This window comes from Phalacrocorax aristotelis, chromosome 5, assembly GCF_949628215.1.
Source record: "Phalacrocorax aristotelis chromosome 5, bGulAri2.1, whole genome shotgun sequence".
Lineage (NCBI taxonomy): Eukaryota > Metazoa > Chordata > Aves > Suliformes > Phalacrocoracidae > Phalacrocorax > Phalacrocorax aristotelis.
In genome coordinates, this window is record NC_134280.1 from 50692606 (window position 1) to 50719795 (window position 27190).

General features: G+C 45.8%; 1 protein-coding gene across 9 annotated transcripts in view; it reads left to right on the forward strand.

Moving 5' to 3' along the window:
* LOC142057781 (USP6 N-terminal-like protein) overlaps positions 1–27190 on the forward strand; it is an 85918-nt gene that overhangs the window by 26739 nt on the left and 31989 nt on the right. For 5 of the 9 annotated variants that reach the window (XM_075094474.1, XM_075094471.1, XM_075094473.1 and 2 more), the window contains one exon: positions 21024–21310. The gene's annotated coding sequence lies outside the window, so the exon portion shown is untranslated. Of the gene's footprint in view, positions 1–9334; positions 9686–21023; positions 21311–22510; positions 22627–26073; positions 26198–27190 lie in introns of those variants that run through there. The other 4 variants (XM_075094475.1, XM_075094478.1, XM_075094476.1 and 1 more) reach the window with 3 other exon arrangements.

Sequence of the window (27190 nt, forward strand, 5' to 3'; positions counted from 1 at the left end):
CTGCCAGAGGACAAGTGCAGGAATAAAGTGGCTTAAAACCCCCTCTAGTCACCATTATGACACAGCACCATCTTCCTATTCCTTGTGTGTGTACTAGTTTTTACAGCCTTCCCCTGTCATCTGCTAACTAACGGTTTTGGTAAGTGTTTGCTGTGGTGTAGAGAAGTATCCTGGCATGTCTTCCTGGAAGCTTGTCCTGTTTGGTGGTGCAAGAATTTTATACGCACGATCTGCTTGTTGCAGTGTCAAGGATTGCAGTGGCTGGTGTGGCAGGGATGTCCAGGCAGATGGAGATGCCTATTGACCTCACATTTCCTCTGTAAACCCTCAGATTTCCTCTGTAAAGCTTGTGGCCCATTAATCATGAGGGCGGATGCCTTTTGTAATGGGCTGATGGTTGTGGATGCTAGATAAAGTTTGTGCAACTCATTGGGGATCTCAGTCCTGGAGTCTGAGCTGCCTTTGGGTTGACGAAGGGTTGCTGCACTTGTTGTTGTCCATTTGAACACTTGCAGTTTCTGTTTGAGTGACACGCTGTGGAGAAGACAGGATGTGCTTTGTCCCGCTGCCTGGGGCAGCATTCAGATGTTTCCCATCTGAATCCTCTGTCCAAGAAAGAGCAGGTGTGGTGGCTGTTCTCTGCAAGGACAGTTAGAAGTATCTGATCCCTCCTTGGTCTACTTATCTTGTAGAGCCCTGGCAGAGATGGTCTCTTAAGATGCCGGGATAGAGGACTTAAATGCTAGAGCCCAAACCTTTCCCAGCTCTGCTGTAATGACATGTATGGTAGCTCAATAGTAGAAGATCTGCCACACTGGCTCCAGCCAAGGTCCAGCTTGGCCACTATCCCCGCCACAGTGATGACCAGAGTGGATCCTCAGGGGAGGAGAATGAGTCACTGGGTTTAACGGCCACAGACAGTCTTGTTCTCCTGCAGTTCACGGGTTACTTTGCAGCTACTTTATATAACTGGCTCTGAGTAGCAGAACATGCCACAGCTCAGTTGTGGATCCCAAGGAAGTTTCCTCCTTCTGTTTGACTTTTAAAAATCTTTTGTCTTGCCGTCTTTCACTGTGAACCGTTGTTCTTTGTTCCTAACATGGTTTACATTATACCAGTGGCTCCTGCAGGTTGTTTTCTTTCTTGCCTTGGTACATAGATGCCTTTTTGTGAGGACCGTGGCTTAATATTTCAGGGTGATATACTGTCTGCCTTGACTGTGCTGCTCTGGAGCCTGCATTTAGATAAATGCTTTGTGCATGTTTTGAAGAGGATTAGAACTGACCGTCTAATTGGAGAGAAAATAGGGTAATTGTAGACTTAGTTGAAAAGTGTCCTGTACTTTATTGCATTGAGTTTCTTCCTGGAGTTGTTGTTGAAGATACTGAAGAGAAGGAATTTGGAAACATGCCTGCGTGACCCCACATCTATTACTCAGCAGGCGTTTTTGTTGCACATCTTGCATTTATTCTCTAACTGAAACATTAGGCAATTTATCAGGCTTTCCATTCTGCAGCTGGACACCTATTTGCGCTGTCTGTCTTTCCAGCTAAAAATGAAGTGAAAGCGATGCTTGCTAACAGCATGGTCTCAGCGGTTCATCTAGAGGAAGACAGAAGTTGGCTGCTCTCTCCATTTAATCACTCAGTTAAAAGTACTGAAAGCTGCAAACAAACTCAGTTCAGTTTTCCATATGCTCTGATAAGAAAATAACTGGCCCCATTTGCTCAAAATTGCCAGAGTTTATGTCCGTACGCATAAAAATCCAACACATCCGAAGCCCAACTCGCAGGTTCCTATGCAAGAGCACTACTGCTTGAGATGGCTTGATGGAAATAATAATGCATCCAGTGAATTGATTGTCATGCTCCACAATAGATAGTACCCTTTCTAACAGCTTAATTTACTGTGGTGCATGGGGAGGACATGGATGTTGGCTGTGGGCTTTTCCAATCTTCTCTTAGCAAAGATTTTTCTTTATATGTCTATGGATTTCTGCTTTGTACTTATAGAGGTATTACTTGGTATGGACTTTGGAGGCAAAGGGGAAGCTGTGCCAGTTACCGTGCGCAGTGAGGGCTCTTGCTCGAGGTGACTGATGAAGGGAGCAGGCTAGAAGTTAAGCCTACAAACCTCTACTGTGGCAAGCCTTGTGTTTTCTCTGTGCTGGTCCATGCTGAGACGATTAGAGATCCATTGAGAGGATCGGAGATCCAGCAGCAGCAATAGAATAAAAACTGGGTGGTGACTGGGTTTGGTGAAACTTTTCCTGTGTCTTGGTTTCTCTTTCCTATGGGATTTCCTGAAAACTCTCACCTTCCCTGTCCTCTGGTGCCTGGTGTTAGATCAGATTGAGAAGGGCCTTTGCTCATGGTGAGGGCTCCCAAACACTGAGATGACTAATTTACTTGATGATGGGGCTGAGCAGAGGAAATAGCTGCCTGCCTGGCTGAGCGCTGATGGCTTGGTGGGACGTCTCTTGCTTTTTGGGTTGTACCATGGTACCTGTCATGGTTTCCCGTGAAGCTTGTATTCTCTGTGCTTGTGGGATTTGTTGTTCACCTGGTACCAGAACATGACTGATATTACTTTAGGAATAGCAGCAGCAAAACCAGGCTGCTGTCATCTGCTCTCCGAAAAGCATTTGGTTGCTGTTTTTCCCCGGTGCACAACAGAGCACTGCAGACTTCTCCATCTTTTGCTCCAAATGCAAGCAGCTTTCCTTGGTCTTTCATGTTCCTGAAGAAGCTTATGGCAACACAACACCAAAATTCTGCTGTTCTGGTTGAGGTTTGCCATGGACATGCCCCTCCCCTGAAGGGAGGTGAAGAGCATTGACCAAAGATGACAGATGTTATGCATTAAACAAGGTGACCTGCCACAGTGTAGTTGGTTTTAGTGGTCCTAGGAGCTAAACTTCCATGGGGTTTGGTGTGCTCATGTGTCCCTTCTACCATGAGATAGAACTCAGGCACAGTCTGGCTTTGCAAAGCAGAGCCAAATGCTGTTGGAGAGCTTTCTCCTGGCCTTCTGTCTTCCCCCTGGAGCAGAGCATGCAAAGTGCCAATGTGAAGTCAAGGGGCTGGTGTCCCACGAGGTGCATGGCGCAGGGGATGGAGAAGCCTTGCGGCACGTTGGGAGCAGCGAGCATCTGCGGTTGTGCCAAGTGTGTTATGTACCCGTGTGCCAGAGAGTGTCTGTCAAGCCTTGGGTTTACAGAGGACCTCATTAGTTAGGGCAGCCAGATGATGTGGCAGGGGGCCCAGGTTTGGGTAAGCTTTTGGGCAGCTGCTTGAAGGAGGCAATTGCTGAAACATTCATAAACTTGACTGAGGAGACTCTTCCCAGTTGCCTCATCCGCGGTAGGGTTGGGGGAGCTCAGTCAAGAGCTGCTGTTCTCATCCCAGGGGAGGTGGCGGGGAGCAGCCTTGGGAGCCTGCTGCTGCCTGACATGCTCCTCTGTGTTAATTCTTTATGTTAATTCCCATAATAAATTTCTGCCTTCAAAAGCCTAAATGAGCAGAGGTCTGCCAGAGCGTTGCTAGGAGTGGTAGCTTTCTCTACTTTTTTTTTTTTTCCTCCTGTAAGGTTCATATGAAGGTGCTCTTACAATCTCAAGAAAAATAGCAACAGAACAATGCTAAATACTGGCTATAAAAAAACCTACTTCTCTGCTGCGTGCATGTTGCAGTGGCAATGAGGGCATCTCATGCAAGCCCCTTGTTGTTTTAGCTTTTTTTTCTTTGCTGCTTATATAAGTTTAAGACTCTCTTTAGTAGTATTCTCCTATATTTAGAAATAAGGGCACAATAGTTCAGCCTCTGAACACCTTCAGTCTTTGCGTGTCCCACAAGATGGCTAGGAGGCGTGCTGGTACCTGCTTTTATGGCCCCATGTCCAACACGAGCTAGGCTGACCCATCTGGTTGCAAGCATTTCCCCAAATTGTTGTTGTCTTGTTTTCCTTTATAAGCTTTCTCCTGTTTCCTTCTGAAAATCAACACAGCGGATGGTGGCAGGAGCAGAGTTGGGGAATTCAAAATTAACTGCTGAACTTATCCTCAGTTTACCCCACTCGCATCTCTCACCATGGCAGCCTGCGTTAGCCTGATGTTGTGTTAGCTGAAGAAATGAATTTTCTGCTGCATGAAGAATTGGCTAATCATTACGTGACTCGGTTCCCCATTTAAGAATATGTTCTTTAAATCTTTAAAACTGCCTGTCTTCTCCTAAGCTTGCATCGCTGTCTAACGAGGATGGATTTTATTATAAAGTCCTCTGCAGCAGTGCTGTCGTGAATCCAGTACTGCTTCCTATAGACAGGTGCAAAGTGTCTCTCTGTGCGTTGTTTGGGGAGTAGCCTCCATAACAGAATAGGACTTGAAATTTTCCTTTTTTTTTTCTTTACATTTTTTGGGAGCGTATTTTTGCAGACATTGTAGTTAGTGGCTTCATAACAGACTGTAGTGGGATTTGGAAAAAAGTCTGCTAAAACTGTATATAAGGGATAGTGGAACAGTTAGGTCATGTTAAAGTTGCTAGACTTTTTTGCTGCTGGTGCGTGTGTGTTGGTTTGTTTTTGTGTTTTTTAGTGAATGCAGAACTATGAATGTTTTTTTTAAAAAAAAAAAAAAAAAATAATGGGCCTACCGTCTTAGACAAATGTCCTTTTTTTACAATGGTGTGTTTTCCTAGTTAATGGCTTTTTTTTAGTGGGAGCTGCCCTGTTCTTTCCATCTGATCGCTGTGCCCCCACCTCTGAATGTTTCCATTTCAGAAAGGAGGACAACGCTAATCCAGCAGACAAACTTCAAAAGTTGCCATGCAGGAAAGTGTCACAGTTCTGAGGCGTTAGGAATGAGCAAGGGGGAAAAATAATAATTAAAAAAACAAACCACAAACAAAACCAAAACAACCCAAACACTAAAACCCCTTAAACTTCTACTGCAATTCAAAGATAACAGAACTTGCTTCTTGGTTCCTCCAGTCCTTGAGATGCTAAAATACTGGAGCTGAATAATCCTGTCATCCCCTAAAAAGAATTGGAGAGATTTAAGAGCACTCAGTAGTTTTTAAAGAAAATCTGGTGCTTTACCTATTGAAAGCTGCAGTTGTGCTGTTGCCCTTGGTGACTTAAAATGGGACTTTTGGGTGTTGCTTAGCTTCAGAACACAGGTAAGGGCTCTCTTTCTCCATATGCCATCATATTGCTGGTGTTTTTCACACTGCAGACCCCAGTGGTACCCAGCAGTCATGCTTAGGCAATGTTTTTCTGTCCAAGCCTCATAAGAGCCCATTGAGAGGGAAGGGGAATGGCTTTTTTTCAAGAGCAGCTGAATGCAATGCCCTGGTTACCATGGTTTTTTAAATGGAGTACTTCAGAGGATGTACAAAAGCATCTTTAGCATTTGCAATACAAGGAGAATGAAAGGACCTAGATTATGTCAGCACTGCTGTGGAGGCTTAAATGAGTGTCATTCATTTATTGTTAGGAGATGACCCAATTTGGATTGTATTTATGGAGTGGGAGGGGAGAATGGACCTGTTTCAAATGACTTTTGAGCCTTAAATGTACTTACAGGCTTTGTGTAGGGATTGCATTGGCTCCCGCTGGGTAAACAGAGCCCTTTGGAGGGTGTTCCTCCTGCTCTGGCACAGGGACTCATCCTGCCCTTCCTGGCTAGACGTGTGCTGCCAAAATGGGTTGATTCATGCCACGTCTCTCTGCACAGCGTTGTATTAGATGGGGGAAAAAATGAGTTGTCAGACAGAAACTGCCCAGCTGATTTTTATTTATTTTATTGCTTTTTCTTCCAAGGCTTTTAAAGCTTCCAGTTACTATATAATTTGCAGACTGGTTCCAGCCAAGCAGATCCCTAGCTGAAGGCTGTGACCCTGCAAAGGGCTGGTGACCATAATAGGTCATCAAGTCTGCACACAGTTGGATGCTTACCTTTTTGCTTTCCTCCCACCCCCTTCCTGTAAAATGATGGGTGGTCTGTTTTAAGTACCACCTATGTCATGGTCAGCTATCCCTTTTTGCCTGGCTAGGATGGCAATGAAGCACTTCCTTTTCATCTTATAGGGCTTTGAAAACTGGGTGTTAGGGTCTGCTGCTGCTGTCTGCATCTCCTTCTGGAAGACTCTTACCTGTCTTTTTAAACCATTTTGGTCCTGCTGGTAGGAATACACCATCTGCATATCATGTGAAGGATGTAAATACTTGGATTATCTCTTTTTTTTTTAATTATTCCTTGCAAGGCTTCCTGTATTCATTGTATCAAGCGCAACCCTGATCATGTGAACTGCTTTGAGAAGTGTCCAGAGCAGAAGCTGCTGTGAGCTTAAACCCACCTGCAAATCTGGGAAGGGGAAGGAAGGCGATAAGCAGGGAAAACTCACGAGGAAGTAGAGCTTGGAAAAGCTCGGCCTTTCTGGCAAACCCTCCTTTTCCTTTATTTAAGATGGGCGTAGTGTAAAGACTAGTGGATATCTGAGTTTTATTGTAAAATCAGTAGCAGCATTCCCATTCATTTCAGTGGAGCCAGGGTTGTGTCCTCCAGCTAACGAACTATGTAAGCCTATGCCTCTTCCTCTGGAGAGGTGCATCTGCCTTGCATCCTCTACAGTCTGCTTTTAAAGAGAGCCCTTTCCCCAGGAAGAGGGGGAGAAAGGCATCCATCCCTTCCTGTAGCTGTCCCAGAAAGCCACAGGCTGGTCTGCTCCAGGGGAGCTGCACCCCAGCTCCAGTGGAGTTCAGCAGGGTGGTCACTGGAGCACTCACTGGAGGAGGAGAGAGAGCTGCAAGTGCTTGGAGGGTCTGTCTGGATTTGCTCCTTTGGAGACACCATCAGCCACAAAGACCGGATGCGTCCAAGCCCAAGCTTTGCTGGCACCAGCTGATGTCTGTGGTAAGGGAGGTTGTTGCTCTGTAGGAATCTGCATCCAATGCTTTTAGTTTGCAGAGAACCTGCTGGCTGGGAAAGCTTTCTTGTTTGTGAGTGAAAGTATCAAAATTATGTTAAATGCAGGTGTACTGCACAGCTGGAGGCGAGGGTGGGTGGATGGTCTCGTGGGGCAGGGTCCCTGGGGTCTGCCAGCACACAAAGGTCAGAGAGGCACTAAGTCACCTGCAGCAACTGCAGCGTTGAGCATGTCGGGGCAAGCTGGCATTTCCTCCTTTCCCTGGGTTTCCTGGGGGTACGAATGGCAGTTTCTGATAACTGAAGGCTTCATACAGAGAGGTCTCTCTGGCATGGGAGACCTGAATCCAAGTTCAGGCTTGGATGTGTCCCTTTCCTGTCTGTAGGAGCATTAGGCTGGTTATTGTGTTCAGATAATTTTTCTTCCTGATTTTTTTAAAAATAAAATTTGATAATGCTGGTCCAAATAAAGGATAATGAAAATCAAGTAACTTGCCCTACCTCTTACACAACCACTGCTCTGTGTAGTCAGTAGTTTAATGAGAGGTAAGGCAAGGCAGAGCTCATTTTCCTTTCCTATGACCAAGCTGGCTCTGCAGAACTTAAGAGTAAGATGGGATAGTAATCAGGTGTGATGTTGTGGTCTTGAGGGCAAGAGTACAGGAAATGCATTGTATTCCTTTGAACAGGATGGAGCCTTTCACAGGATTTATTTTTTTTTAAACATTAATTCTGTAATCTTGATCCATTATCTAACAGCAGGAAGGCTCCCTAAACTTGGGAATGTATTTCATCTGCTTGGGGAGCAAAAGACTCCATCCTGGTCTGTCTGGGGAGCTCTGGCTGTCCTCCAGGTGTGGGGCATCTTATTTAGCAGCTGTTGAGGGTTGCTGTGCCCATGGCAATGCATTGAATCACTTTTTAACTTGCATGAAGGCTGGAGGGTTTTTTGTTGCAGCGGTCTGGTCTGCTGCTGTTGAGAGACGTCTTCCTGGCTCGCCTCCAAGGTATGTTGTGGGCTCTGTAGTGCTTGCTGACACAGACCTCCCCCAAACTTCCAGTCCGCTGCATCTTTTGTACCTGAGAAGTCGCTCCAGTGCAGCTTTCCACTGCATCTTTGCACTTGGTGAAACCTGTCTGTAGGGGGGGTCTTGTCATTCATCTGTACAGACTAGTAAGATGAATCCTTCTGGAGCTCACTGGGATTTCAGAAGGAATAAGAAAACACCTTTCATGTCAGTGGCTTTGTATTAGGCAGATTGATTACTACTTTTTCCTTCATCCTGATGGCTTTTCTCGTAGACTTTAGGTGTGGGTAGATTATAATTTCATTTCCTCTTGAGTTTAACAGCTTTAAAAGGACTAAAATCAGCAGCTGTTTAGGAGTTGTGATTGGGGATGCAGAAACTTTCATGCCCTTCGCTTCTAGAGCAGATAATGCTTCAGGTGCAAAGGAGAGGTGACAGCTGTCCTGTAAAGCAATCTGCTGCATGTTTGCAACCAGAGTACTGTTTCAAGCCCTATAAGACAATGTTTTGGGATACTCTCTTAATCTCACGTGTGACCCTCAGCTTTTAAAGAGCACAGCTGAGCCTGCTTCGTTACCTTGCCACGTTTGAGTTCCACATGCTGTGGTCCACAAGCCTGGAGAGTGGCTTTTCTGCCACTGCACTTCTCCCTGATGCTTTTAACCTGGTTTCAATGCAACACCCCTGTATGCTTTTCCCTAATAACCTCTTGCCCTGTTTTCAGCTAAGTTTTTATGGGGTAGAAACACTACAGAGTTGGTTTACTACTTGCTGGAGAGATGCAGTCCTGAGTTAACAGCTCACTCTGAGGACAGGCAGATGGGACTCTGGCAGCACTGCCAGTTTCTTGTATGCCGATAGCCCATCAAGGGTAGAAACAGTATGTCTGGTGGCTCATGACATGGTTCAGAGACGATGAAGAGGTGGTTAGTGTATTGCCACAGGCTGGTAAGACTCAGGGGACTCCTTAGAAAGTTGGGTTGCAGTAGTTAAGGTGTCCACAGAATAGCTCACACCCAGGCCCTGCTCCTACATCTGGTTCAGAGGTTGTGAGGTGGTGGAGCCACCCAATGACCTCCGGGTGAGCAGTGGCACTACCGTGTAGAGCCAGTGACATCCTTGAGCATCCCTGGCGTTGCTGGATGAGAAATTGCACTGAGGGATTCCAGAGCCTGGCACTGGCTTGCTCATCACCTGCTCGGGCTCTTTGCTGTTTTGTCCTGAAGCCCCCAGGGGAGCATGAGCTCTTCTCTCTGAGGCTCCTGCAAGACAAAAGGCAAAGTGCAAGAAACCACAACAGCTTCCACTCTAAAAATACCATAAAAGGCTGTGTCCTTAGAAGCTGGGCATGGGAGTAGTTCCCACCCACATTGCTGCGGCATGAGTCACTAGGCTATTGCAACTGCTCTCCATGTGGATGCCTGGCTGAAGATGTAGTGAGGAGCAGAGGGAGGAAGGGGAACCACTCTGTAGCACTGTGGAAGTGATGAAGAATTATGAAGAAGAGGATGACACACAGGCACACGTGAACTTGACCTAACTTCCGGATGGTTTTGCTGTTGTCTTTTTTTTTTTTTTTGAGGATTTCCAGCAAATGCTGCTTGTTGATGATTTGAGCTTAAGGTATTTGCAGCCAAGTGTCTTCTGAATATGCAGAACCCCCCAGTTTGCTTTTAGGAATCACAGTAATTGCCACATGAATAATACGAAGCTGGAAAACCCCTCTGACATGGAAGTATGTTTTATTTACTCTCTTTAAGCAAAGTTTTTTTTCTCTCCCTGTCCCTCCCTCTTTGTCTTCATCCTTCTCTCCCCTTCTCTGGAAACAGGCTGTGCTTCCCTGTGACAGATGGTGTAAAAACATATCTTATGTTACGTGCTGCTTTTACCCATGCTTTTTATCCGACACGCAGGTATTAGCGAGTAAATTTGGGTTTGTTTTGGTTTCTTTCCTGAGACACCACTCACCTGCCCTGGCCCCAGTGATGGAATGGTTATTGTTTGCCCTTTTCCTTCCTTTCTGCTTGACGAAGTCTTGGCTATTGGGGTTTACCGGATTAAGTTTGTCAGTGGGAAATCCTATAAAAAGCTTCCTTTATTTAGACGCCAACCCCGTAATGACATCATGTGGGCATGTCTTCCAAGTTCCTCGGGGTTGAGCGGATGGAAGGAAGCAGTGGCCACGAAGCTGAGCCCCGCCTCTTTCCCACTGCATCTCCATGGTCCTGCTTAGTGGCTGTCCTTCAAAATAACTGCAGCCCTCCTCCAGGGAGAGCACAGGGAGGTCCCCCACCAAGCTGGTGCATCTCCTTTAACAAACTTTTTAGCAATATAAGATAGCCGTGGTTGTCTTCCTGCTCATCACTTTCAGGTTAGTCCTTGGAAGTGCTTTTTGGTGGGTATTTACCGTGACTTCGCAGGAAGCAGGAGGCTTGTACACTCAGTATCTTTGATGCTACTAAATTTTGCATTCAGCTGGTTTCAAATAACTTTGACAGGGGAAGAGGTGGACTGAAGGTATGAATGCCTGCATGGACAGGCAGAGAGCAGGGGAAATGAGCACATATAAGATATGCGGCTTGTTTTACGGTGGCGGGAAGGGGGCAGCTAGGGGGGACAGCAGCGCAAGAGTTGGCCACCAAAGTAATGGACTGATAAAAATATTTTCTTGTGTGTGGTTTCTTAAAGTATTGTTTTGAATGTTTCTGAATGGGGGGAAGGTATATATTTGTTAACAGTTAAGAAGTAGAGTGCGACCTGGGTAAGGTTTCTTGACCTTCTGGAGAAGTTATTCCTGGATTTCATTTACATTTTTGGAGGAAGAAGCATGCTGTGCTGTGTTAACCTTCCCCTTGTATGTGCTCAGTTTGTTAAAATGTTCGCACAGGTGTTCCCTTACCTGCCTGTGGTAATTCCTGGGTATTTTTCGATGTGATCAATAAACTAGAGCTTATTTAAGCAATGAAATGGTACAAAACTCTCTGGTGGGGGCATTTAATCGACTGTCTTTATTCTGTTCATCCTACTAGTGAGGGAAGCCACCAGGCTGCTGTACATCATGGCTATTTTGCTGTCCACTGGACGTTGATTACACCCTTTATTGCTGGGAGGACTTTGGGCAGCAGACTGCGTAACCAATTGAGTCTGTCCATAATGCAGCTTCTTCCACTCCTACCTGGGATTTGAGTCAGATGAGAGGCAGTTTCAACTCTGTGCTGACGCTTGCTCTGCACTGTTGCTCTGCTTGTTGACATTATTTCCTTCCCACGTTCTCCACCTCAATGCTCTGAAGTATTAAAATAATCCACATTGCACAAAACACCCTGCCACTCAGTATGGGTGGCCAAAATACTTTGTTCTCTTTAGAAAGTTATTTTGCAAAGTTAGGTTGTGCTGGAAGTAAACACAGATTTGCAGGTGCCAGTTTCAGAGTATCCTACCATCAGATGGCACAGAAAAGTGGGATCTTTTGAGGCAGTAAACAAGGTCTTCTCTCAAGGTCGGTTGTGTTTCCTGGTAAGAAAATCCAGTCTTCAAAATACCACCTTAATTTAAAAAATAAACATGTTTTTACCATTGGGAAGTGACATCTGATAATGTTTTCTCTAAAGAAGGGGTGTGGAGATTGGATATATTTAGCTGCAGCTATTCTCAAGTTGTTGTTCTTTTATGGCCTTCTCTTAATAAGGCATTTCTCTGACACTTTCTCTAAAGTTTCTGTAGTTCCAGAGGCTTTTTCAGCCAAAGGCATGTTGCTGGGGGGACGAGAAGAGGGAGGAGCAGCCCACAGGCAGGAGAAGTATTGAAATCTGTTTTCTGGTGGATTTTGGCACCTAAGAGGGCACAATGTTAGAGTTGCATGCAGCTCATGAGGGACCTTTCCCAGGTCAGAGGGGTGGCTTGTGCTTCAGCTTTTCCCCCAGCTGCAGCAACTGTAAGATTGCCACCACCAACTTCTTAAAAGCAGTTGAGAATGGGATTAAAAAACTGATTTTGGACAACAAGTTTAAAAGGTTGGAAGAGGAAGGCTTGGACAGAGGAATGATGTGCTGATGGAGAACCTGTAGTACAGGAATCCCGTGGGAGGGCAGGTGTTAGGAATGGCAGCTTAAATTTCAGGTGTTTGTGCAGTGGTTTGGGCTGTGGCTGACTATCTGGAAACACTTGGGACTTACCTGCAAATCTTGTCTCTGAGATAAGAGAGCCAACAAATTCCCGTGTAAAACCTGAAAGTCATCTTCATCAGTCCACAGGCTGCTGGGCTTCTCCTCGCCTGATGTCTACAGACCAAAAAGCACAGACCCTGGCAGTCAGATGAGCTGGTCCCAGGCTTTTGCAGACATCAAAGTGGCCATGAAAAAGCTTCTCAAAGAGCAGTGGTATAAAAAGCAGAAGAAAAGTGTTTTCAGGTTGGGTTGCTGATGTTATCTGTCTCTTGATGGATACCAGCGGAGATCATCAGGCTTTCCAAAGTGAACGGCACAGTTAGATTTTTCTCCGTGCTTGCCTCTGATGACATTGAAGTGAGGAAAGCAGTTAAGCTGGGTGTAAATAATAAGCAAATGCCATGTGAATGCAGGCAGGAGGAAGGACAGGCAAGAGGTGTCTGTGCTGCATTCCGGTGGGCATCAGGGAAGTTGAACCCAGTGGTGGGGCTGGAGAGGTGTCTGGCTTAGGCTGGGCCTGGGGAAGGGATAAGGAAGGTGTTTAAGTGATTGTTTTCTTATTTATATATATCTTTTTTTTTCTCAATACCCAAATCAGTGGTGAGGAGTTTCTGCAAATTGGCAAGAACTGAAACGAAGGAAACATTACCTGAGCTTGAGACTGTTTTGCTTGCCATCAAGTCCTTTCATGCTGCGATGCCTTTTTAATGACCACAACCAGTCAGAAATGCCAGCCCAGCCTACTAAAGGTGTTGACACCACACACTGGTCCAGCACTGAGACAGGGAGGAAAAAAAGAGGGTTGCTTCTCCCTGAAACACCAAGGTCATGTTCTGCAGCTGCTGGCGAGGGAGAGCAGGGCTGTGGGGGTACAGCGATGCTTGCAGGCCTCACACTGCTCCAGGGCTGGGCAGGAGTTGCCACGGTAAAGGGGATCTTGCTTGGAAGAGCTTATGGATAATTTCACACCAAAAACTTGCCAAAGTGGTCTTTACCCATTCCCCCCCCCCGCCCCCACCCCCCCACCCCCATTCTTGGACAAAGAATTTACTTATCTATTTTGAGACTCGTACTTTCAAAATCTGCTCAGTCTTTGCTAGAGCCTCATGCCAAAGCAATTGCAAGAGTTAAGGCCTGACCTTTCCTCTTCAGGAAGAGACCTCCTGGGAGCTTTCGCCAGCAGGTAGTGCAGGGCTGGTGCTGAGCTCCTGCAGGAGTGTGTCGTCTGCAATGGTGTGTGTGTTTCCCTTGCATCGGTGTTGGGGTACAGAATGGCTGTCTGGGTAATGCTTTCACTGCAGGGAACAGCCATGTGTATATGAAAGCTGTTTGGGCTTGACAACAAGCCATCATGGGAAAATTTCAGTTAGGAGTTTGCAAGGCATCAGCTTGGGTTGCAGTAGTTGACTATTTCATATCCTGAATAATGCTTGGACTTTTGGTGCCCTTCTTGGTTTTAAGACCTGACTCTTTATACTCTGGCTGCTTAAAAAAAACCAAAAAAATTAAAAATAAAAAGTGACTGTGTGTTGCATGGATTCAGTGCTTTTTTGGGAACTGTAAGTGTGGCACCGTGTTTTCATGTGATGCCTGTGTTTAATTCTGTATCGCTCATTGGCAGGAGCACCATGAGCTTAGTGCCTGATGTGAGAGTGTTTCCTTTGTCGCTGAATAAAACACCAGCATCAGCAAGAGTGGAAGTTTCACCGGAAGTTTCATCCGGGTGGTTTTGGGGTGAAACGTGGTGATAAGGGATCTGGCAGGAAGGAAGCACAGTGCGTGGTGACAAGAGAAAAACAGTAGATACTCAAAGTATGATACTCAGAGTATGATAGGTCAGATACTGGGAATGGGCAGAGAATCTTCTGGAGATGGTCTGCAGCTAGAAAACAGGGGCAGCTACCTGAAGTCCGGTCAGTGGTGCAGTGATCGCTCCGTCTCTTCAGGCCATGTAGCTGGAGCATTGTCTCATCTGCAGGGTCTGTAAGGTGATGGAGGAGGTGCTGGAATGTGCGGTCCTCAGCAGGGATGGGAAGGCCAGGACCAGGCTGTGCCTGGGTCCAGACTGGACTGGCTGTGTGGGCTTTGAAGGGCCTCTGTCCCAAATCACTCCCTGCTGCTTTCTGTTGGGAGTGAGCCTGTTATTCTACTGAAAACCCTTCCGAAACAAGGAGGGGAAAAACAATCTGGGAAAGCAAATATTTTCTGATAATGGTGAGCAGCAGTACAAGCTTTTGTTTTCTGTCAATGGAAGGAAGTGGGAGAATCACATAATAGCTTTAGTACAGCACAGGCTTTACTGCTACAAAAGAGATTTAGTGCTCACCCTCCTGTAGTGGGTCCTAAGAGATGATCTAGTGGGGAGATATCCATAAGGAGAGGATAGGCTGCTTGGAGGAGGTGGGAAAGGTGCTGCTTTTGTTTTGCTGCAGCCGTGCATCTGTCTGAAACAGGTGCTAAAGGAATGTCTGCGACCAGTGGGTAGAGATGGGCATCCAGGTCTGGGCTTATATGGGAAATGGGAACCAGGAAGATGGACTCCTTGGTTTGTACTCAGCCAGGACAAAACTGAAGCAACTGTGCTTTAAATTAAAGGGTGGCCTCACAGAGGCTCCTCTCCACTCAGATAATGGTGATGATAAAGAGCAAATCAGCTCTGATCTCTGCTCTCTGGAAAAATTCTTCCTGCTGAAGGACTTGATGTTGGTAGAAAACAAAATACAAAGAACTCCCATGCAATTGCTATTCTATTTTGAAGTCTTATCTGAAGGCTTGCAGGCATGTTTTAGCTTAAGTATGGATCTTATTCTTCATGTTAGCCCCATTCTTTACTTTAGGAAAGAAAAAGTTATTTCTTTGTGACTTTCCTATCAAAACGCCCTCCACTACCCTCAGATACTTATTTACTGACAACTTCCTTTTTCCAAGCCTTCTTGCATAGGGCCGAGTCCAGCTGCAGTTTAGTAGGATGCATTCAGCTCTACCATGTTTTGATCTTGGAACAGGAAGATTCCCATATCCGAAGCTGCCGAGGAAATCATCATCCTGCTTGCAAATGCCTTATGTAGAAATTAACTGAAATTTTGTGTCTATAAGTGAACTGTTTTAAGTGAAAATGTTTCAAGTGAACTGTCCAGTTATTGCTGCTTTGGGTGAATGTTAAAGCGTTTGTAAGATAAGTGCATCTTTCAAGTTCAAATTGTCTTTTTATTTAGTTGAGCATGTCTTCAGCTAAGTAAGACTGCATCTTGAAACACAGGTGATACCTGAGTTGTGTACATTTGTTTCCTCAGGAGAACAGTATCTGCTGCTGCTTTTATGGGCAGCCTTGCATGGGTCTCCATTGTACCAAATGCCTGTCTTTAATCACTGCCATAGGCTGTCATCTACTTAAAACTTCTTCCTCTGCTTTTCATCTCATCTGAGAAGGGGTTTTGTAATTTTTTTTAGATGTTCCATGCATACTATCACCTTCCCCATGCAAGCTTCGGCTCTCACTGAAAAAACCCTTCTCAAACATTTTCTTTAATAGACTTGAGCCTTCTGTGGTCCCCTTTGAATTGCTTTTATCCCGTTTCTATTGCGCTCCATTATTCACATCAGAAATGCTGAGGACATGAAAAACAGTAATTGGAGGTAATAGATCCACTGAGGTTTTGGGCATTGGTTTTCTGAAGTTACTTCTGTTGCTTTCTCAAGCATATTTGATCAAAGTTGCTGCATGAATGCCCCTGGAAAAACTAGAAGTGGAAAGATGATGTCTGGTTTGATGTCTGCCTGTGTCACCTGGCTCACTTGGTTGTACATCCCCATGGGTACTGGGCTCCATGGTGGCACCTGCAGGTTTGGGTCCACACCAGACCTGCTCGGGGCTTTCCGTGCACCATGTGCAGCTGGACTCCAAATGTGAGGGCTGGCTCAGGCCATTCATTGTGTCACTCTTCCACCTTTTGAGTCCCTCATGGAGTAAAATGAGGGATGAGCCAGACGAAGTGCTCAGGCATAGTGCTCCCCCACCCAGAAACCAAGCTGAATTTGTGCCGCCTCCTGATGTTGTGATCATTTCAGGAGGTTTCCAAACCAGGGGTGGGGAAGATGGCTGAGTCGGCAAACAAGGTTCAGGTTTGCACAGGTTTGAGGTGGCCTAGGGGTGCTGGGGGCATAACTCGTTACACGCGCTATATGCCAAGTGTGGCAATGCTCTGCTATCTCCCTGCTGGAGGGGTGCATGCTGGGGGCTCAGCTCTGCTGCAGTGGGTTGGGGGAAAGCGCTGCAGTTGTGGTAAAGCCCATGAGACAGCAGCATGGAGACATGAGCAACCCTCACCAAGCCCTTCGGAGGCTAGTCTTCAGCTAATTAGGAAATAATCCAAGTGTTAAGTGTGTGCTTGCAAGGAAAAAAAGTGTTGTGTGGGGCTGGTGGAGGAGGAGGAAAGACTAATTTTATCGCCCAAGCACATGAGTAAAGGTGCCAGCTGTTTACACCCTGGGCTCAGACTGCAGTTTTGGGAGCACTGGTTCAGCTGCTGTTGATGGGTGGGAGCTGAAGCTGCTTGCTGCTGGTCGCTGCCTGGCATGGCATCTCACCAGGTGCCTGCTACCAGCACTAGGGCTTTGCCAGTGACCGGGAGATTCGCATCCTCTTCCGCACTTAGCTCTTACCAGTGTCCAGCACCACCTGCCCAGCTGCATTTCCACCACTCACCTAAGGATCATTTTGTTGCATTTATATCTAAAGTACAGAAACTGTTATTGCAATAATACAGCTTACTCCAAAATATCAGTACCATTTCATCAGTAGCTGGCTGGAAAGTTGTGTGTCTGTCTTTCAATCCCAGCAGCCTCTATGGATCAATTTTTAGCATCAGGTTTAGTTTTACATAGACTACGGTGAAATGGTAACAGCCAAATACATCATGAATTTTAAGATGCATTTTGGACACCTGACCAAATGACACAGATGTTGATTTCAACTCTAGTAAAAAAAAGATGAAAATCAAGAGCCCTTGGGTTATTTCTATGTTGACTTCTAAACTGGTGAGCTGCTTTTAACAGGGTGTCCTACATGACCATTGCTGTTTTGTAAGCTGAAGCGTTATGTCTGCCACAAGTCTTTGCCTCCGGTTGGATTTTGTAAACAAGTTTTCCATGAAGGGAAGAGGGGATGACATCTGTGTGAACAATTTCCTCAAAGGGAACACAACCATTAAATTTTCTTGTTTAAATAAAATGTTGCTTTTGCACCAAAAAAAGAGAGCAAAAATTCCTGTGACTGTTCACTTGGGGCAATTTTAGGAGTTATTAACAAGAAAAAAGTAAGGGAAAGGTTACGTTGTAATTAAAAAAAGATTGCTTTCATACTCCTTAAATTTTGTGTACCCTAATGCTGCCCTGTGTATGGTTCAAGGCTGTAGAAGAGCTTTGGGAGACATTTTCTCAGTACTTCCCAGTGACGAATCAAATACTTCTTGTTTCCCTGAAGTTTTCTATTATTGGACATGCTTGTGTGGGGCTTCGGTAGAAGAAGATAGCAACAGCTCGCCCATTAGCATCCAGAGATGCTGTCTGAAGGTAATGCAGGTCTAAGGTACTGCCAGCAAAATGGTCAGGGAGTGTGCTCTGCCAGATAGAAATAATTTGCTGCATGGAGTTCTGTATTTGGAGGCGGTGTGAGCTGATTGAACTGACTAAAACAATTGAAGGAATGAGGGTGGTACTCAGACCCTCATTTAAAATATATATTTTCCTAGGGGGTGGACATTAGCCTGGGCCTGGGTCAAGGTCAGGCTAATGGCTCAAGCTGCCTCTCCTCCTAAAAATGGGGTGTAGCCAGGGGCTCTGGCAAGCAGTGCAAGACCCACATGGCTGGTGTAGGTTCACTTGAACTGAACTTAGATGTCTATAACTTATAAATCATTCACCTCAATGATTATTTTGGGCAAGTTTTCCAGAGACAAGAGGCATCTCATTGTTAGTGGGTTTTTAACGTCTTACCTGTTTATTTCATTGGCTGTCCCAGCCACTTTATATCATGCTGTGTTTGTTATTTCCTTGTTTGTGTGTTAAAAAAGGTGCCACTGCTCTGTGCCAAGGAGAGCACAGGCTGCTGGCAGTACGGTAGCTTATTTTTGCATCCTTGTTCCTTTGGTTTTTGGCTAGTGGCCATAGTGCCCAAGGTGACATCTTAAGTATCAGCCAGGATACATGTCTTCACCCCACTGCTTCGGGCACATGTTAGGTGTGGGTGGCCTCTAGCTGGTGGTGGCCACCGAACTGAAAAACAGGAAAAGTTTTAAATAGCAAAAGGAGATGTAATAAGAGCTTTTAGCTTACCCAAAATTGCCACGTGTAGCTGGAGGCAAGAATGACCAAGGGGATGGTAAAAGGAAGAGTAGTGTGTCCCATGGTGCTGCTACATGGACTGAAAAGAATAAAAGACAGTATTTTCAGAGGAATGTATGTCCAAGGGGAGAATTATCATCGTTGTAGCTTCCTTTAATTTATGGTCTCAAAAAATGTAAACTGGTCTTCCAGTCTTAAGCAAACAGAAGAAGCCAGTTCTGAAGCTCTGTGTTTATGTAGTTTCTTTCCAGGTCATTGCATCACCCGAAAAAAAGGGGATTTTTTTCTCTTTCTTTCCCCTGGCTTTTCTGGCCCTTTTATAGACACTGGAATGGAAGAAAGAAGGAATGCAGAGAGAAAATTAGTCTTCAATTCCCAAAGCAGCACATGGACTTTTGCATTCTTCAGTTTACTTCTCTATTTTTAAAATGAGAAGTCATTTAAATAATGATGCTAAAAAAAAAAAAAAAATTCATGTATCTTGGGGGTTTTGTGCTGGTTTTTGTTTGTTTGGGTTTTTGCTATTCTTGTCTTGAGAAGATGAGTTCCTGTCAAAAAGAGCTTAAAAAAATGTTTGGATGCTCTTTTATTCACCGTGAATAAAATAAAAATAGAAGCTGATGAAGAATTGCTTGTAGACTCACTGTTCTGCTTGCTCAGAGGGTTTAGCTTACATCTAAAGCTGTGTCTTCTGACATTGCAACAGCTGAGTTTTGCAGAAGCACCAAAGCTGGGCTTACCGAGTGTAAGCAGAGAGGGAAACAAATCTCTTTGAGCTCTCTTACTTCTCTCCTCCTGTCTCCGTCCTTGGGCAGAAGACCTTAATGTAAGTGCCAAGGCACAGCACAAAAAAATATGTGTGAGAAAATGAAAGCAAGACTTAAGTGTTGGGAGCACAGGAAGTTTGGTGGGGAGAGCGTTGAGGTTTTACTTACTGGCAGCACTGCTGTGCACGCTGGTAGTGTTGGGCGGGGGGGATAGCACGTAAATTCAGCCTTACATAGTTTTTTAGTTATTTCTATAATTAAAAGCTTGGCCAGTGTATTTGGGTTTCATGGTATTGCCATAGTCTAGTAGCAAAGTATTAGCATCGTCGTGACCACAGCTTGCCACTGTACTTTAAAAGCTTGGTGCGTATTGGGAGAACAGAGGGGAAATGTGCATAATCTGTATTATAATGTGGGTAAACTACTCAATGATAATGTGTATATTTAACGTAATTTGTGTTATAGGTTACTTGATAATAAAGGTGGCTACCTTAGGAAGGGTGTGAAGTCTTCTGAACTTAGGGGTCTCCAAGTCGTGTTTGGGTGCTGGAGGGGTAACAGATGACAGTGGGGAAATTCAGCACAAGACAGCCCAGGAACATGGGGAAAAGCCCATTCACAGGTGCTTGTGAGGGGGATCAGAGGAGAGGTGGTGTTGTCAAAGTGTCCACTCATGTCTGAAGCAAGCTGTGCTTCCTCTCCTGGGCATCTGTGCATGCTTCCCCCTTCTGGTACTTGCTGGCTTCAAACAGAAGCACTGGACTTTGGGGTGATGCCTCGATTTCACACTTGTGAAACTGGTGTGTTGCTTCTCTGGGTTGCTTGTGAGAATTAAAAACTTGTTTTAAAAAAATGATAGTTGAAAGGACACCGGAGCCTAACATATAGCTATGTTAGCTCTTTGGATGTGTTGGGCAGGAATTGCAAGCGCTGGAAGGTGGCTCAGGTGGTGCTGCCGGTGCCAGCTTTTCCACCGCATGAGTCGGTGATGCTGTGTAACTGGTCTTAAACTGACCAAAGTCCCCTACGCTGCTTCTCCCTTTCCCCTCAGCTTGTTCCTGCAGGAATGGCCTGGACCCACCCATTGCATCTCCTCTTAGCAGCAATGTGGTCTTAGGTTGGCTGAAGTTGGGTGTAACAGTGTGGTTTTGGCTTGGGCAGGGGGTGTATTTTTGCCCCCTGAGCTGCCAGTAGCATGCGTCTGCTGCTGCAAAGGTGTGATGGACTCCGAGAGCTGCATGGGAAACCCCTCCATCCTCCAGCACTCAACCAGGCCAGAAAATGGGCTAAAACACGACTCCCTGCTGCAAACCAGGTGTTGGGTTGTGCCTGAGCTGAGCACCCCTGGATAGACACCCCGGGCATCATGATGTTGTGCAGCTGGAGGTGCGCAGGCTGGTTTTCTGGTACCTGGCACGTATGGTTGTAAAATTCCTGCCCAGCCCCAAACAAAATCCCTATAATGAGTGCCCTGTGTTAGTGCAGGGCTGGGCTGGGCTGATGCTGTGGGCTGGTTGGGGAGGAAACTCGTCCTGAAAAACCCACCAAATCAACAAAATCTGAGCATGACCCACACCAAGGGTTTTCTTGCAGTGCAGATAAGCATAGTTTACTTTCTGCCATTGGGTGCCCTCCCATTACAGCCTGTTCCTTTCCCGCCAGGCTGAGATGCTGCCTTGCTGCCCGCTGCAGTGCGACCTCCCTTTCCTCTGTGTGCAAAGTCCCCTGTGCTGGTAAAGGATGGTGCCTCTGCCGTGCCAGAACTGGAAAACTTACCAACTTCTTATTTCCTTTGCAGTGAGCCCTGGGGAAGAGAGAGCCTGTGTGCAGACTGCCTTCAGCCTTGCCTTTTCTCCCAGCCGCTCATGGTGAGCTCTCACGTGCCAGAAGAGTGGAGGGGAGAGCTGCTGCACTGAGCTTGGGCAGTGCGAGTGAGGCCAAGGGGCGTTTGACTGGTGGGCTACGGCAGTGGGTGTCCTTGCCATCCCGCAGCGGAGACAACCAGCTCCTGCCAGGTAGATGCCCGCAGGGGAGAGGACAACTCCAGCTGAACTGATGCATCTCGGCACCTGATACCAGGCTCAGGTAAAGGCAGATTGCGTGGAGCTGGGATGCATTTCCATGCTCCCTTCTCCAAACTCACAAACCAGCTCTGGGGCAGGTTAACAATCGCCCTGAGAGCTGTCACTTACTGTGGGTAAACGTGATAATAAATCAGCAGGTTCTCATACGCGATGATGCGGGGTGTTCTGGCTTGGTGGGAGATTGCTAGCGTCAAAGTGGGTTGTGCTAGAGATTCTTATTTGGGTGTTGCCAGTGCTTCTGCTAAGGGAGGTGAACGTGTTTTTATCCAGCATAGCATCCAGCACAGTTTCTGACACAATGCAAGTTTATGGGGACAGGAGCTCATGTGAATTTTCTGTAACACACCTGTGACACATATAAAGTGATCTATGGGCAGTCATTTCCAAAGACCCTGAGACAGCTAAAATATAAACCTCCTTGTAATTCAGCTGGCTTGGTTCTCCTTGTGCTCTTAAGGGGGAAAAAAAAAGCTTGCTTGAGTGCTCTTGAGGGTTTGTTGTAGTCAAGGAAATAAACATGCATACAGGATCGCCTGTATCTTGGTTCATACTGTTTGACAGTAATTTCATTCCTAAAGTCATAATTCACTTTGCGAGTGCAAGTCTGATTTCCTTTTCGGTAGCAGGGTTGTAAGCGAGCGCCGGATTTGGACTAAGATTGGTGATGTGCAGTCTGCTGACACGTTGTTTTGCAGCTGGTGCCTAGCCAGGGTGCTTGCAGTCTGGGTTTGTCAGTGAGAGAGGAGCTGCAGACGGGGTGCAACAGAAGTCCTGGATGCAAGCGCATTGAGTGTGTTGTCCGTTTTGGGATTGAAATTTGGGTTTCTAGTAAAAAATAGTGTGGTAGCTGCAACACTGTAGGTGGGGATGCTGGCCAGTCTTGTACCAAGACCTCAGGAGCAGCTTGACTTCCGCGTGGGGAGCTGGGTCTCGCAAAGCAGAAGCTCTGCCTGCAGCCGGTGGCACGTGGCCATGACTTCCTCCTGCGGCTCGTCACCTCCCAGGCATGCAGCCCTGCATGCCAGCGCCTGCCTGCAACAGCCCGCAGCTTCTCCTGGGTGTCTTGGAAGGCTTTGAGGTTTCCTCGGGCTGTGGGGATGCATTCAAAGCGGACCCAAAGCAGTGCTCATTTTGGCTGTACTTGGTAGGTATGTGCAGTGGTGTAACGCCGCGGCTTTGCTTTTGAACAGCTTTAAGCCGTGGATGACAGCTCCCCTCAACTCGAAGCTGCTGACTGTGTCCCCCAGATTATACAAGCAAACCAGGATGGGGAGTTTGCTGCGAGCCACTAGCCTGTATGGTTCGAAGCATGCCGAGGTGCCTGTTTTTGCAGTTGAATTAACCCTATGAGGGTTTTTTTAACTTTTTGCAGCTTGCTTTAGCTGTTTTGTAAGCAGACTGTCAGACCACTTGGCGTGACTGGGTTTCTTCCAGGGCGTGCAAGCACGCAAGTCACTGTTACAACTAGTAGTAACTTTACAAGTCAGAGTGGTGCTTTGCTGGGAAGTGGTGCAGACTGCAAGTGCGCCTTGTGCAAGAGTCTCACCTCTCAGCAGAAGCTGTATAAGCATTTCTACTTGCATAGATGCATAAGAGTTTCCTTTAAGCCTGTTTCCCTAAAGGAAAAATTGCAGACTTATACCATAGACAGCTAAAGGTATAAAACACTGTGTTAAAATGTGCTTTTAAAATAGAACATGGAACAGAAATGGTGACTTGAGTTTCAGCAGTGGTGAATGTGGTTGCAGTAAGTACGTACCTTTTGACTTTATTCCACAGCAGTAGTTTCAGTCTGATACAGGCCAGTGTGGTGTTTAAGTATGGTGTGTCAAAATTTGCTTTTTTCTCCGCCCCCCCCCCCCCCCCCCCAGCAGTCTCTATTAGTAGTTAATGGGGCATGTTCAAGACTTCAGCACACTTTCACCTAAACTTACTTTTCCTTTTTCAATGACTTTCTGCTTGCAGTAGCATGCAGAAAAAAAAAAATCATATACGTTTCCATGGGCTTGGGTGCAGCTGGACAGGAGAAACATACAGTGCTGTGAGAGGTTACTGAAACAAAAATGCAACTTTTGCAAGTTTTTGTCCTGGAGATAGAGTATGCTGAGGAGGGGTGCAGGCAGTTGAGATGGCTCTGCTTGCAAGAGGTCACTGTTAAGATTTTGTAACTCAACTGTATTTGGCTGTATGCCTGCATCGTGCTTGCCTTTCATCTGCTCTAACTGGAATCACGGTTGCAGTGAATTTCTGGGAGGGCATCTCAACGCATGCTGATGTGCAACCACCTGCAACACTCCACAGGGCCGATCAGCTGAGCTTTTGATGTCTCAGCTGCAGTCCTTAGACCACATCCATTTGCATTTTTGATGGATTAAATTCTGTGTACAGGTCTCACGTCCTGGTGGAGTTTAATGGAAGTTTGTCCTTGTTTCTGTTTTGTGTAAATTGAGCAGTGGGGAGATGAGTATCTGGTGGTGAGCAGAGGGCTGCAGATGTGGCCCTGGAAAGAGACCTCTCTGGGAAGAGCTGGCAATGTCTGGGTCTTCCGCAGGTGCTGGCACAGAGGGAGTGGACCAGGCAGGGTGATTGCTAATGGGTTTATAAGCAGAAGACATTGTGTCGTGGTTGGGGGCAGCACTGCTGCGTGTGTTGCCATGTGTGTGTCCCCCGCCCCTGGCCGCGGCAGGAGCAGCACTGGCACTGGGCCATGGGAAACACTCCGTTCCTCTTCTGGGCAGTGAGCAGGGTTGCAACACACCAGTTGGGTGACTAGTGGCCAGAGGTTCCCATGCTCCCAGCCAGGCTGGTCCTGGCGGGTACCACCCTGCACAGGGCAGCAGGAGCTTGACAGATTTTACTGGAAAATACGGGACTTTTGGGAAAGGGTTATAACAGTAAATCTGATTTATGGACAACAATTTTTGTACCAAGCCTTGGATTTTTGATGCAGACACCTTCTTTCCACTGCCAGTACTTGAGATCGCAGCTGGTGAATTAACTTCAGGAAAGTTGTTCTCATCCAAAATTTGGGTATTTCGTTTCACATTTGCTAATGGCTAGATAGTGTTCAATGCAGGTAGGCAGTGATGTGCATCTTCATTAAGCATCTTTAGGCTTACTGTTGCTGGGATTAATTTTTACTACTTTAAACTGGAAGCTGCGAAGCTGCAAGTTTTAGTGGGAGATGACAGATTGTGGGGTTTATCAACTCATTCTTTTTAAAAGGAACTAGTTGGTAACTTTGTTTCCCAGTTGAATGTAAGAATGCATGGCCTGGGGCTTTCTGTTACTTATATGCCAGTAAATTTATCTGCTACCATTCTTGCACTGTTCATGTTTTCTTACCGTTCCTGTTAATAACTGCTTCATTCATCTTTTGCAACTTTAATGGGGGGGGAGGGAAACCCGGTTTGCTGGGAAAATACAGTAGTCACAGGAGAAAATTGGGTGGCAGGCTTGAGAAAGTCATGTGGGTGGTATAGTTAAAAAAAAAAAAAAGTCTTCAGTCTTATATAGGTATATGGAGAAGCATGGCAGGTACAGGCTACACCTATTTCTAGGTAGCCTATTTATATCAGTGTAGAATGATGTGTTTTGTCAAACTCCAGAAAATAAATGTCTCGGTAGTTTTCATATACGCAAGCTGTTGTTTCCCTCAAGTAAATGCTATAACTTCATGGTGTCAAACTACTCTGGAGTTCAAGTATGCACAGAATTAAATAATAAAAATATCCCTATTCAATATCTACATTCAACGTAGGCTGTCAGAGAGAGCTAAGTTATATTCTATTCCTTCTCCAGAGTACTTTGAAAATCACCTAGTCAAGCACAGCATCGCCTTTGTCCTCCAAAAAGCAGCAGTATTGCAGTCAGATACGGAGGCCAGTGCAGCCACTTGCCACCTCCATCCTTCCCACTGCCATCAACCATTTTCTCTGCTTTCAAGTTTTTTCCTAAATGTGGACTTTTGCGCTGCTGTAGCAGAAAGAGAAAACAACTGTGCACATTCCAGGTGTGAGACGCAAAACAGGCTCCTTTGCACCAGTCTGGCATTTCTGGCTGTGGAGAGGCTTTTGCAGAGGCAGATGCCAAAATACATGTGGTCTTGCTGCTGTCTTCTGCTGTGTAAACCCTCCCATGTTACTGAATCACTTTTCCTCTGGTTATTCTCTTACAGAGTGTGGTCAGAGATGTTCAGAATAACTTCCACTTTGTAAACATCATGAAAAATTGCCCATTTAATTTAACATATAGTTTATTTTTTCCCTTCAGTCTGCAGATACTTGTATTTTTAGCAGCACACAAAGGACCTAATTTGAATGCTTTGGTCCCATAACAACGAAAAAACAATGTCAGAAGTGGGGGAGTTAATTTGCCTTTGAGTTAAACTTCGCAGAAGAAAGATGTGAGAAGGAGAAGATGCAGATATATTAGGTGACACTGTGAGACAGTTACTCAGACCTTGCTATTTTGAAAAATGAAGCTGCCATTAATATGTATTGAGCAAAATTCATGGGAACATTTGAAGTAAGAGCTGCAGCCTGGAAAAAAGAGAGAACAAAATACACTTTAATATTTCTGTCCTTACTCTGTTTTGATTGTGGAGTCAATAATGGGGAAAGATACACCTATTTTGCTTTTTTCCAGTGTCTGTATGGATGAGTGTAAAGCAGTGAAATGCCTGTGCTGTTGGCTGATAGTGTGTGCAGAAAATCTGCCCTGGTAGCTCTGACTATTGCATGTGGTTTAATACTTCTATCACAGTGCTGGCAACGAGGAGTGATGGCTGCTTTCGAAATGAAGAGTTAGGGGAACGAGGAATCTCCCACCTGTCTCCGCATACATGCCTAAAAGACAGTGGCAGCAAGCTGGTTGCATTAAGGAGTTGGTAAGATGAGTCAAATTATGGTTTACTGACATCTGAAGGTGCAGAGAAGTGGGCCGAGCCTTAGTGAGCTTTTGCTCATCACATCTCCCCCAGGTTTTTTTTTGTTGCCTTTTTTTTTTTTCCCCTCAAGGGAAAAAAAAATCACGTCTTCCCAAGTGCAATGCCTTGCTTTGCTCTGGCTTGTCCGGTGCCAAGTGCTGCCACAGCCAGCTGTGCAGTGGCTCACCAGAAGCTGGGGTAGTGTGTCTTACTACAAGAACCCTTCAGGTTCCTCCTGAAGGGAGATCAGGATGGCTTCTGGTGTGCATTAGAGAGCTGCAATGGCAGCTTGGAGTAAACTTGTTCTCAAGCAGCTATTGCACAGTGCTTTATCTGTGAGTAGCAATGCTCCTCTTCTCTGCAGCAAGGTGGTCACCAGCGCTTTGGGAAGGGAACAGAGCACAGCAGCGCAGCTTTTACCTTCCAAATTTAGATGCAACTAGCGAGTCAACCTACTCTCTTATATTTTCAAAAGGCTTTTCAAAATTTTGTAATTTCTTGCAGGAGGCTTTCAAGTCTCTTCTGCTCCACAGAGTTCCTTTGAAGTCCTACAAAAAACCTCTGGACCGTATTATTGAAATTGTTTAGCGTTCAGATGTTCTGGGTAAATCATTGGATCATTCATAATGTGGCAGTGGGGAAAATATTTTAAGGCTGTGGTGGCTCTTAACAGATTTTTTCCAACCCTGCTGAATATTTTTACAGCAGGCAAAATAGGCAAAACCTCCTTAGAGCAGGCAAAATGCAGTCTGCCTCTATAACAAGCTATTCTAAGAGGCTTTATACTCTTAAGTGTCAAAAAACTTTTCCAAATGCTAAGCCCCTTGCAACTGTGGACTAAAATTATTTTACCTTGAAATGCGTAGTATCCATCTGGGACCTGTGGCACATCAGCAGGACTCTGAAGGATGGAGCCATGTAGGTGATAAGACATCATGACTTCCCAGCGCTTAT